The sequence below is a fragment of the Saccopteryx leptura genome, chromosome 2 (genome assembly GCF_036850995.1).
Source record: "Saccopteryx leptura isolate mSacLep1 chromosome 2, mSacLep1_pri_phased_curated, whole genome shotgun sequence".
Taxonomy (NCBI): domain Eukaryota; kingdom Metazoa; phylum Chordata; class Mammalia; order Chiroptera; family Emballonuridae; genus Saccopteryx; species Saccopteryx leptura.
In genome coordinates, this window is record NC_089504.1 from 101,612,939 (window position 1) to 101,626,547 (window position 13,609).

Below are 13,609 nucleotides of genomic sequence, written 5' to 3' on the forward strand. Positions count from 1 at the left end.
ATATTAAATAATATATGACAAAAAACAATAAAACTGTTATTGAAAATATTTCCATATTGCTTCTTGATTGGCATCCTCATCTGCAATTGTTTTCACCTATGGATGAAATGAACATTACTATGAGCACTTAGAATACATTGTGCAGATGAATGTTAAAAAAAAGAGAGGAATGTAAATTTGTGATTTCCACACTGGGCAGCTGCCCAGGCACTCACCTTAGGGAGAACCCTGATTACAAGTGCCATTTTAACAACCGGTTCACCAAACTCAACAAAAAATTAGGTATCAGTTCTGCTGAACTGGTGTGAATTGGCTGAATCCCACCACTGATGGGAACCCCACATACATGAGAGCATCAGAGACCCCATATGCAGTAGGGGTCCAGAGACAGAAAGGGGATGCGGTCAGTAAACATCCTGAGTAAGGGATGAGGTAAGGTGGCTTAGGGGCTTCAAAGAGTCCTTGCAGGATGACTAGAAGGGCAGATGCTTAGTAAATAGAAATTTGCCCTGCTCTACTGATCATAGTCAAATGGAGGAAGTTAAAGGAAGGGTGGAAGTTTCTTTTGAGCAGACATACCAACTTCCACCTCCCAGAACCAAAGTGGATTACAACTTAATTTTAAGAACCATCATCAGGAAAAACCAACTTTGGACTAAACTAAGAGGACTCTTTAACCAAGGAACACTGAAGAAGCCACACTGAGACTGGTAGGAAAAGCAGAAGTGCAAAGGGGGTTGCCCAGCTCCTGGGAGCTAACGGCAGCCCAGAGGCACTCACATGGCAGGAAGTAAGTTTAGCAAAGAGGGGAGGGTTCTGGGCCCTAGGAACAAAGCCCCAACCTGCAGCCCCAGAGCCTAGAAGAAGCGTATGGGCATTATTTAGCTGTGAAACAAGTCAGGATACTGTTTGTGAAAAAGAGACAGAATTCTCAGACCCAGGATTCATCTTAAAGGGACCGCACAGGAAACTTCTTTCACAACCATTCACCTGAGACACTGGAGGACGGAGAGAGTTGAGAGGACCGGAGTAGCAAGAAGAGAGTGTAATCTAGGAGGCATAGGGAGAAACACTTTGATAGACAGCCACCCTAACCCCTGGGCTGAGTAACCCTTCAAATATAAAGTGAATATTTCCCCTGGAACAAGCAATACCAGCAAAGGGAAGCAGGACACCAGCCAAACAAACTCTCCCACAGCACTCAGAGCAGAGTCACTTAGAAGGAGGGAGCATTCAGGAATACAGTATGGAGTGCTGAGGTCTGAGCAGCAGCGCCCCCACCCACACTGCTGAGGACTCCCCTGAGGGTGGGCGGCAGCAGTGGGACACAGAAGTACAGTCCTGTGGGTGGGGGCAGAAGATGGTCCAGCCACGACTGAGGCCTGGTGTGAGCTCAGTCTCACTCGGTGGGGACAGAAGGGCCACATGAAAGTGGTCCAACCTGGCTGCGAGCTGGGTGAGCAAGAGCAGTCCCACCTGCAATCCCGGTTGCAATCCTGCCCACAAAGGAAAGGCAAAAGCTGGGAACTGCATAAACCCGCAGCTGAACGCAGGCACACAGCCCTAGCAGGCCTGTGGAGCTGGGGCATGTGGCTGGCATGCGAGTGCAGCTCTGACCGTGAGGGGTGAGGTGAAAGCTGGGGAACCTGAACAACGAAGGCAGCAGCAGAGAAGGTGGCAGGCCTGCAGACAGACCACACCTAGGGAACACAGAGGCCACACCCAGTGGACTCCAGTGGCCACACCCTTCTTATATACAGACAAAATGAGAAGGTGGAATAATGCAACCCAAATGAATCAAGAGAAATACCCAGAAAAGAACTTGAATGAGTCAGATAACCAAATTACCAGATGCAGAGTTTAAAATAATGATTCTTAGGATGCTCAAAGATCTTAGAATAACAATAGATGGACATAATGAACACCTAAATAAAGAGATAGAAAGTATAAAAAAAGAAATTGAAATAATAAAAAAGAATCAGTCAGAAATGACAAATACAATATCAGAAATGAAGACCACAACAAAAGGATTTAAAAGCAGGATGGGGCCCTGGCCGGTTGGCTCAGCGGTAGAGCGTTGGCCTCGTGTGCAGGGGACCCGGGTTCAATTCCCGGCCAGGGCACATAGGAGAAGTGCCCATTTGCTTCTCCACCCCCCCCCTTCCTCTCTGTCTTTCTCTTCCCCTCCCTCAGCCAAGGCTCCATTGGAGCAAAGATGGCCCGGGCGCTGGGGATGGTTCCATGGCCTCTGCCCCAGGCGCTAGAGTGGCTCTGGTTGCGGCAGAGCGACACCCCAGAGGGGCAGAGCATCGCCCCCTGGTGGGAAGAGCGTTGCCCCTGGTGGGCGTGCCGGGTGGATCCTGGTTGGGCGCATATGGGAGTCTGTCTGACTGTCTCTCCCCATTTCCAGCTTCAGAAAAGTACAAAAATAAAAATAAAAAATAAAATAATAAAAGCAGGATGGATGAAGCTGAGAATCAAATCAGCAAGTTAGAGGACAAGATAAATGAAAGCATGGAAGCAGAGTAGCAAAAAGAAGAGACTCAAAAATTCAGGAAACTCTAAGAGAGCTCTGTGACAACATGAAGAGAAATAACGTTCGCATCATAGGGTTCCTGAAGAAGAAGAGAAAGAACAAGGGATAGAGACTTTGTTTAAACATATCATAGCTGAAAACTTCCCTCAATTAAGGCAGGAAAACATCTCACAAGTTCAAGAAGCACAGAATTCCACTAAAGAGAAACCCAAAGAAATCTACACCAAAACACATCATAATTAAAATACCAAAGCTAAGAGATAAAGAGAAAATTTTAAAAGCTGCTAGAGGAAAAAAGGCTATCACGTACAAAGGAGCCCCCATAAAGATGATATCAGACTTCTCAACAGAAACACTTGAGGCCAGAAGGGAATGGCAAGAAATATTCAAAGAAATGAAAAACAAGGGCCTACAACCAAGACTACTTTATCCAGCAAGGCTATTGTTTAAAATTGAAGGAAAAATAAAAAGCTTCCCAGACACAAAGAAAAAACCCTCAAGAAATTCATTACAACCAAACCAATGCTACAAGAAACATTAAGGGGCCTGTTGTAAACAAATCTAAGGAGGGGGGAAGAATAGAGTAAAAGAGAAATATAGCTTTAAAGAATAAAATGGAAATAAACAGCTACATATCAATAATAACTTTAAATGTAAATGGATTAAGTGATCCAATCAAAAGACATAGGGTAGCTGTGTGGATAAGAAAACAAGACCCATATGTATACTGTCTACAAGAGACACACCTAAAAACAAAAGATGCACATAGACTAAAGGTAAAAGGATGGAAAAAAATATTTCATGCAAATGGAAATGAAAAAAAAGCTGGGGTAGCAATACTTATATCAGACAAAATGGACTTTAAAACAAAGGCTATAGTAAGAGATAAAGAAGGTCACTACATAATGATAAAGAGAGCAATCCAACAGGAAGATATAACCATTATAAGTATCTACACACCTTATATAGGAGCACCTAAATATATAAAGCAGACTTTGATGGATATAAAGGGCAAAATCAACAGCAACACTGTAATAGTAGGGGATTTCAATACCCCACTGACATAACTAGCTAGATCCTCAAGAAAGAAAATTAACAAAGAAACAGCAGATATAAAGGACACATTAGATCAAATGGATTTAATAGATATCTTTAGAACATTTCACCCTAAAGCAGCAAAATATACATTCTTTTTAAGTGCTCATGGTACATTCTCTAGAATAGACCACATGTTAGAGCACAAAAGTGGTCTCAACAAATTTAAGAAGATTAAAATCATATCAAGCATTTTCTCTGATCACAATGGCATGAAACTAGAAATCAACCACAACAGAAAAACTGAAAAATACTCAAACACTTGGAAACAAAACACATGTTATTAAATAACAAATGGGTTAACAATGAGATCAAAGAAGAAATAAAAAAATTCCTAGAAACGAATAATAATGAGCATACAACAACTCAAAATTTATGGGACACACAAAGGCAGTACTGAGACGGAAGTTGACAGTATTACAGGCATACCTTAAGAAGCTAGAAAAAGCTTAAATAAACAACTTAATCCTGCATCTAAAAGAACTAGAAAAAGAACAGCAAGTAAAGCCCAGAGCTAGTAGAAGGAAGGAAATAATAAAGATTAGAGCAGAAATAAATGACACAGAGGCTAAAGAAACAACACAGAGGATCAATGAAACCAGGAGTTGGTTCTTTGAAAAGGTAAACAAGATCAATGAACCTTTAACCAGACTCACCAAGAAAAAAAGAGAGAGGACTCTAATAAATAAAATTTGAAATGAGAGTGGAGAAATAACAACTAACATAACAGAAATACAAAAGATTGTAAGAAAATACTATGAAGAACTGTATGCCAAAAAATTAGACAACCTAGATGAAATGGACAAATTCTGTGAAACATATAATCTTTTAAAAATCAATCCGGAAGAATCAGAAAACCTAAACAGACTGATTACAACAAATGAGATTGAAACAGTTATCAAAAAACTCCCAACAAACAAAAGCCCTGGGCCAGATGGCTTCACAAGTGAATTCTACCACATATTCAAAGAAGAACTAACTCCTATCCTTCTCAAGCTATTTCAAAAAATTCAAGAGGAAGGAAGACTTCCAAGCTCCTTTTATGAGGTGAGCATAATTCTGATTCCAAAACCAGGCAAGACAACACAAAGAAAGAAAATTATAGGCCAATATCCCTGATGAATTTAGATACTAAAATCCCCAACAAAATATTAGCAAACCGGACCCAGCAATATATGAAAAAAATCATACACCATGATCAAGTGGGATTTATTCTGGGGAGGCAAGGCTGGTACATCATTTGCAAATCAATCAATGTGATTCATCACATAAACAAAAGAAAGGAGAAAATCCACATGACAATTTCCATAGATGCAGAAAAAGCATTTGATAAAATCCAGCACCCATTCATGATCAAAACTCTCAGTAAAGTGGGAATACAGGGAACATACCTCAACATGATAAAGGCCATCTATGTCAAACCCACAGCCAACATCATACTCAATGGGCAAAAATTAAAAGCAATCCCCTTAAGATCAGAAACAAGGCAAGGGTGCCCCCTTTCACCACTCTTATTCAACATAGTTCTGGAAGTTCTAGCCATAGCAATCAGACAAGAAGAAGAAGTAAAAGGCATCCTAATTGTAAAAGAAGAAGTAAAACTATCATTATTTGCAGATGATATGATATTGCATATAGAAAACCCTAAAGTCTCAGTCAAAAAACTACTGAACCTGATAAATGAATTCAGCAAGGTGGCAGGATATAAAATGAATACTCAGAAATCAGAGGCATGTTTATACACCAACAATGAACTATTAGAAAGAGAAATTAAGGAAACAATCCCCTTCGCTATTGCAGCCAAAAGAATAAAGTTAACTACCTAGGAGTAAATTTAACCAAGGATACTAAAGACTTGTACTCAGAAAATTATAAAACATTGATAAAATAAATCAAGGAAGATACAAACAAGTGGAAGCATATACCGTGTTCATGGACAGGAATTATAAACATCATTAAAATGTCTATATTACCCAAAGCAATTTATAAATTCAATGCAATACCAATTAAAATACCAATGACATACTTCAAAGATATAGAACATATATTCCAAAAATGTATATGGAACCAAAAAAGAACATGAATAGCCTCAGCAATCTTGAAAAGGAAGAGCAAATGGGAGGTATCACTCTTTCTGATATCAAGTTATACTACAAGGCCATTGTACTCAAAACAGCTTGGTACTGGCATAAGAACAGGCATATAGATTAATGGAACAGAACAGAGAATCCAGAAATAAACCCACACCTTTATGGACAACTGATATTTGTTAAAGGAGGTAAGGAAATACAATGGAGTAAAGACAGCCTCTTCAACAAATGGTGTTGGGAAAATTGGACAGCTACCTGCAAAAAAAAATGAAACTAGACCACCAACTTACACCATTCACAAAAATAAACCCAAAATAGATAAAAGATTTATATGTAAGCCATGAAACCATAAGCATCTTAGAAGAAAACATAGGCAATAAGCTCTCCGACATCTCTTGCAGCAATATATTTGCTGATTTATCTCCATGGGCAAGTGAAATAAAAGACAGGATAAACAAATGCGACTATATCAAACTAAAAAGCTTTTTCACAGCTAAAGACAATATGAACAGAATAAAAAGACAAACCACACATTGGGAGAACATATTTGACAATAGTCTGATAAGGGGTTAATAACCAAAATTTATAAAGCACTTGTAAAACTCAACACCACGAAGATAAACAGTCCAATCAAAAAATGGGCAAAAGAAATGAATAGACACTTCTCCAAAGAGGACATACAGATGGCCAATAGGCATATGAAAAAATGCTCAACATCATTAATCATTAGAGGAATACAAATTAAAACCACAATGAGATATCACCTCACACCAGTCAGAATGGTGCTCATCAATAAAACAACACAGAATAAGTGGTGGTGAGGATGTGGAGAAAAGGGAACCCTCTTGCACTGCTGGTGGGAATGCAGACTTGGTGCAGCCACTGTGGAAACAGTATGGAGATTCCCCCCAAAAATTAAAAATTGAACTGCCTTTTGACCCAGCCACCCCACTTTTAGGAATATATCCCAAGAACACCGTATCACTGTTTCTAAAGGATAAATGCACCCCCATGTTTATGGCAGCATTGTTCACAATAGCAAAGATCTGGAAACAGCCCAAGTGTCCATCAGTGGATGAGTGGATTAAAAAGCAGTGCTACATATATACTATGGAATACTATGGGGCCATGAAAAAGAAGAAAATCTTACCTTTTGCTATCTTACCTTTTTTCAGATCCAACATGGATGGGTCTGAAAACTATTATGTTAAGTGAAATAAGCCAGGCAGAAAGAGAAAAATATCATATGACCTCACTCATTTGAGGAATCCAATGAACAATGTGAACTGAGGAACGAAATTGAGACAGAGGAGAGATCAAAGGGACCAGAGGAAAAGAGGACAGAGGGAAAGGGGATGATAGGATGGGATAAACCTGAAGGTAAGGGGGGAGGGCGGAAGGGGAAGGGGGCAAGGGAGATGTTGAGGGGAATACGGGGGAGGGGGGATGCATTCAGGGTGACACTAGAATCTATGTAAACACAATAAATTAAAATCAATAAAAGAAAAAAAAGATTTTTAGATATTTGTCTTGACCATCATCAGATGGAGTGGAGGCTAGCAGTGGTCATCTGGTGGTCTCTCTTGGTCTGTAGTGTGACTATCTCTGGTGATCCCTCTGCAGCGGGCATGAAGACTGTCCACAGATGAGCTGTTGTAATTTCTCTGCAGTCTGCATCAGATTGGCCCACTGTAGCTTTCATGGCCTTGTGAAACCAGCCATTTCAGCTCCCAATGGTTCCAAGTCCATGGGTGGGAAATGAGAATGTCAGTTTGGAGGGTTGCATCCAAATATTTAAGAAAACTAGAAAAATTCTGGAGACAGTCCTGCTTCTAGATAGAAAATTTAAAAAAAACTTAAAAGACAATGAACAGCACTAGAATCTAATATCCCCAAAATGGTATTATGGGGGCTAAAAAACATTAATATAATATACTTTTTCTCTCATCTTCTAAGTTTATTGAGAGCCAATAATCAAATTAACAGAGACAGGTGAACAGGATAAAATCAAAGTTATAATACACGTGCATATGAATTCGCATAAGCATGAAAATTCCAAAGACAGTGAGGCAAAATTGGATACACATGATATTTTTGAACAAAGCAGAAAAGGAAGGGATGGAGTACTATATGCAAGAAGTGAGAATGGGCAATTTACAGGGAGCTGAGGAAGAACAGAACACACAAGGCAGGGAAATTTTTGCTAGGCAGCTCAGGAGCAATGGGAGATGGGGCATCTAGCTAGCAGGCTTGGAGTCTTCCTGCCAGGGTGAAGATTCTTAATGTGATTAAGCCCAGTGGCTCTCTTTCTAAAGCAGGTTTCTCTGAAACTCTTGAGCAGGAAAGGAGGGATGGTCAAAGCTTCATTCCAAGTCTTATTTCTTATTAAAGAGCTTGAAATCAGTATCCCAAAGGGCAGCTTCAATGTGGCAAAACTATGTATGGTTCCCTTAAGCTCCACCTTTGAAACTTTAAGTAAGTTCTACATTCCAGAAGCTAAACTGGTAGGCAGACTGCTCTATATTTCATTGACTCAATCAATCAGCCCCCAAAATAAGTCAATCCTGTTACTCTGCTGAATCTCATTTCAGGAGGCAGTGAAATGAGGTGTGTATTGTGTAATCAAGCAATTAGATATTTAGTACGAGGTACGACTATGAAAACAAAAGAGAAGAAAGGTTGATTGCTGTTCAGGGAAAAATTGTGAAGCAGTTTCTGAGTCTGTAGGCTCTCAGTGGAGAATATTTCTGGACGAGAAGCTGAGCTTCCTTGCTGGCGTGAGGGCAGACTGAGACCAGCAGGTTCTCCCAGCCTGCAGCTTGAATCTCAGATGATGTCAGCAGGTGCACAGGTGAACCCTCTGTGGCTACACAGCATCACACAGACATTGTTTAAGCATGAGTTGTTTTGTTGTTTTGGCGGTTTCTTTGAAGTTTATGTCATGTTGTCTCAGAAGAAACTGTTTTAGTTCTTGATGATTCCAAGTCCAAGGATGGGAGAAAAATAAAACATTAGTTTGAAGGGTGATAGCGAAATATTTAAGAAAACTAGAAATATTCAGGATCCAGTTCACTTGCTAGGTAAAAAATAAAACTTTAAAAACAATGAACAACCAGAATCTAATATTTACAACCATGAATCATAGTTTCCATTGAAACATAATCTCTCTTCCCCAAATTACCCTGTTTTATAAACAATAGTTAAATTAAGACTAATTTATTTAATTTATTGCATAAGTCTAATTTTAATAAATTTGCCCTTATTATTTGCAAGGATGCAACAAGAATAGCAATTGGTTATATAGGCTTTTCAAACTTGCTTTGCTGGAATTTCACAAGGAATCTCCAAATGAACTTGAATTAGCTTCACAAACCTAAGAAGCCATGCCATATAGCATAAGTCTTTGCCTGCAATGCCTACAGATTTTGGTGAATTCCTCAGGTTCTCAAGATTCCCCCAAATGTCTTGAGATTCTTTCTTTGCCATCTCCCAGAAAGCAACTTCTGTTCCTTATTTAGAAAGACTTCTATAAACCATGTAAACGAGGTACCAGGATCTTCTTTTCTTTTCTTTTAACTTCTTTTCTTTTCTCTTTTCATTTTTTAAATAAGAGCTCATTTGTTTTATTGATTGATTGATTTTAGCAAGAGAGGAAAGGAGAGAGAAACAGGAACATAGATCTGTTTCTGTATGTGCCCTGACCAGAGATTGAACCAGCAACCACTGTGCTTCAGGATGATGCTCTAACCAACAGAGCTAACTGGTCAGGGCCCAGGCTGTTTATCCAAGGGGCTTTTATTGGCCTCCAAAGTCAATCTTAAGTCCCTAAAGCTTTTTGGTGACATCAAAGTCTATGCATGTCTTTTTCAAACATGATATTCCGGTTAAAGCCATGATAACAATATCAATGTCCAATTCTGTCCTGTTCTAAAGAAAACAAATTCTTATTGAACTTACATAATCACATTGCCATGAAAATAATAATACTCATCCTTTAGGAGTTTCCAAACTTTGGAGAGATCAGGTGGGAAGAAAAATATAAGTGTTTCAATACTGTTTACAAAGATATAATTTACCAAATTGCTCTAAGAAAAATAAGTTTTTCTTATATCAGGAAAACAAAAAAGTCAAAATCAGCAATTGTTCAAGTAAAAAATCACAAAAATCAAACCATTCTCAGTTCATTCATTCCCGAATAATTAATTCTTATTTATCTTAGTCATTTGCTAGCATTTCCATGAATCTAGTTACTTAGAGTTCCATAAGTCTTCATATAGTTTAAAATTATGATCTGAAAATTTATTCTAAGAAAACTATTTTAGAATAGGACAGAGTCCTTTCCATGAATCTTTCTGAAGATAAAACATATTTTCAAAAAAAACCCAAAACAAAACAAACAAAAAACCCCACAAAAAACCATATTTTCAAAAGCATCTGAGTAGCCTGCCCTGTGGTAGCACAGTGGATATAGAGTGCGGACCTGGAATGCTGAGGTTGCTGGTTTGAAATGCTGGGCTTGCCTCGTCAAGGCACATATGACAAGCAACAGGTGGTTTAACAACTAAAGTGAACTAACTATGAGTTGATGCTTCTTGCCCTCTCTCTCTCTCTCTCCCTCTCTAAAAGTCAATAAATAAAATCTTTTTTTAAAAAAGCATCAGAATAAAAAAAGTCTGTAAATGACAAAACTTAAAATGATACAGTTATAGATATGATTATAATACAATTAACAGAGAACTCTGCTTTTTTATAACAACATTTTAAGATAATCAGAATTACAAGTAAAAATATAGCATGACTTTGTAGACTCTTCTAGATTTCTATATAATAGCTAGAACATTTTAGTATTAGATGCATATAAATACAACATAAGTATTATTATTTTTTTAATTTGACAAAGCTTTCCATGTAATTGAAACATATCAAATAGGCCAAATTAATTTAAAATTTCTCTCCTATAAGGAGAGAGAGAGAACAAATCTTTGAGGTATTCCAGGAGCTCACTGGAATAACTCAAAGACATTTCCAGGTTAAGAAACTGTGTCCTTTTAAAATTTGAACCCTGGGAAGGTTGTCAAACATACTTGACCAAAAATATCATATATCATTATAAAACTAGGTTACATTATTTATGTACCTAATGTGACAATAAACGGCATCAAATATAAATACTGGTTAGCTATTATTAGTCAAACTTCAGTTCTTGGGATTGAGAAGATTGTTTCCTTAAGTAATGAAGAAACTGATTAAGACAACAAGATACAACTATTTTAATAAAACATAATATCTTTGCTTTCTAGGTAGAAAACATTTCACAATATCTTATCTGCAGTAGAACAATAAGTACAAAAAATAACTTTCCTGTTAACTGAGGGAAAAGCACCAAACTCTAATTTTCCATCTGCTTACTTTTAATATTTAAATTCAGTTACTTAACTATAATTATTCTTATCTTATTCAGCTTAGCCATATATAATTTTTTTTTCTTAAGATACTTGTTTATAAACCTTTTTTAAATTTTCCTTGTCCCTTTTAATTTGCTTTTTCTTAACTCATTCAGAAATAAATAACTTCAGGACAAATTATCTTTCTTTAATTTCCTTCAAATAATATCTCCATACCTTATACCTTCTATTAGCAAACACAAACAGTTTTTTTAATCTTAATTAGAAACTCCAATTTCTAGTGACAGCTAAAAGTAAGTAATTAGCATCCTTTCATTGTCAAATACATTTACAATTTTAAAAAAAAACATATATTTTAATGAATTATAAGATATTTATTAACAGACCCAAATTTATCTTTTAGTCTCTCTGTAGTAAGAAGCCAAAAGTAGGTAACCTTAGATTAATCTAATAATGTTTCAGAATTTTAATTTTGAAATATCTAGATATTCAGTAATTTTTACCATTTAACATAACTTAGTAAAACTCTAAATTTCAAGCTACCAAAAGACTTTGGGAAACTATGTTTACACATAAGGAAAGAAAACCAATCCTTTGAAGTATTCCAAGGGCCCTCTGGAATACCTCAAAGTTATTCCAAGGTCACAACTCTATTTATAATTTATATTTTGAGAAATTTGTTATATATTTTTATTGTATATTTTTAAAATATATCAAAAAATTGAAAATTTGGCTAACTAGAATCATAAGTCATTATGAAGCAATAATTAATTATCTATTTAACCAAAGTGTTGATAGAAGATTTCAAACACAAATACAGAAGTTTACATAATTGTTAGCTAAACTTAGTTCTTACCATTGAGGAGATTCAGTTTCAATTTTCTTTCTTTCTTTCTTTCTTTCTTTCTTTCTTTCTTTCTTTCTTTCTTTCTTTCTTTCTTTCTTTCTTTCTTTCTTCCTTCCTTCCTTCCTTCCTTCCTTCCTTCCTTCCTTCCTTCCTTCCTTTCTTCCTTTCTTTCTTTCTTTCCACTTTTATTTCTTGATTTTACAGAGGGGGGGCAGGTAGTGAGAAATAGCAATTCATAGTTGCTTCATTTTAATTGTTCATTGCTTGTTTGTTACTTATTGTATGTGCCTTGACTGAGCAAGCCCAGGGCTTTGAACTGGCAACTTCAAAGTTCCAGGTTGACATTCTATCCACTGCGCCACCACAGGCCAGGTGAGAGATTCAGTTTTCTTAAGTAATCCAGAACCTAACATTAGTTGCAGACCAATAGTTACTGTAAGTATTCTTTAGACTGATACATTTATAACACATATCATAATTTCTAGAAACATATACATTTCCTTATAGTGACGCTGGTGGAAATGCTATTCTTTCATAGTCCTGAGGAAAGCATTACAAGGAACCACATATGGGGAGTGAGGCTTTGTGATGAGATTTATTTGGGGTTGAAATGGAAGGCTGCCTACAGGTTCCCAATGCCTCATCTCTGTCCATCTCACTGGGGAAAAGTTCCAGTCTGGTCTTCATCAGGCCCAGTGCAAAAATTCTGTGCCGTGGTTCAGTCCATCTCAAAGCTCAATCCAGGCCAAGCTTTGTCCTTGTCTGGTTGGCATAGTCTGTGTTCTCCACAGCACTATGGCTAGTGCTGTACCCAGGCTTGTTCTTTGGAGCTCACATGGCCTACCAGGGCCCCAGGCTGCTACTATGCCCTTGGGGCTATGGAGAGAATACGTGACTGGGATGAGCATATGTTAGAGAGAAAGAGAGAGTGAGAGGGAGAGAAAGAGAGAGAGGGAGAGGGAGAGAGAGAGAATGGGAGTGCACACTAGAGCTAGCTCTTTGTTAGGGTGATTATGTTGCCTTGGGCTTTGGGATGGACTAGATGTTCTTCAAACTAGCCAATCAATTTCCTAATCTTTTATGGGGTTCTGATAGTTCCTCCCCTAATCAATCCATTTCCTGGATCTCCAAGGTGCTGTGTCCCTTATCCAATCAGATCCTTTTTCCAGGCTAGACTGACAGGCCTCTGTGGCTGCCATCTTGGCTTCTACTGCACATGTGCTCAGCAAAGGACTTTCTCCTCTATTGTCTATTCCTTCCCCTCATAGCCTGGGGATGGAATGGTTGTACCTTGGGGAAATTGAAAAGCTGGCCCTTCCTCCCTTCCAGGGGGAAGGAAGGGTGCTAATCCCCTTAGGGAGCAAGGCTGTGGTCCCTGGGGGTGTCTGAAGCTGCAACTTCCTGGTGACAAGCAGGGCCTTTAACGTCTGATTCCCTTCACTCCCTCCTCTTATTAATATTTAACTACTCACGCTGACAATAGCACAAACATTTTTCTTTAATGTGGCATGAGACATGGTTACTAATAGACCCAAATACATTTCTCTATAATAAGAAGCAAAAAGTAGATAAGTATATGTTCAGTAATGTTTCATTATTTTATCTTACTTGGAAATGGTCTAGAAATCCCATAAAT

General features: G+C 37.9%; 1 non-coding gene across 1 annotated transcript; it reads left to right on the plus strand.

Annotated features, from left to right (window-relative positions):
* Nucleotides 1-2,047: 2,047 nt before the first annotated feature.
* Nucleotides 2,048-2,123, plus strand: TRNAT-CGU (transfer RNA threonine (anticodon CGU)). Its single transcript has one exon. It is a non-coding gene; the product is annotated as a tRNA-Thr (tRNA).
* Nucleotides 2,124-13,609: the final 11,486 nt, after the last annotated feature.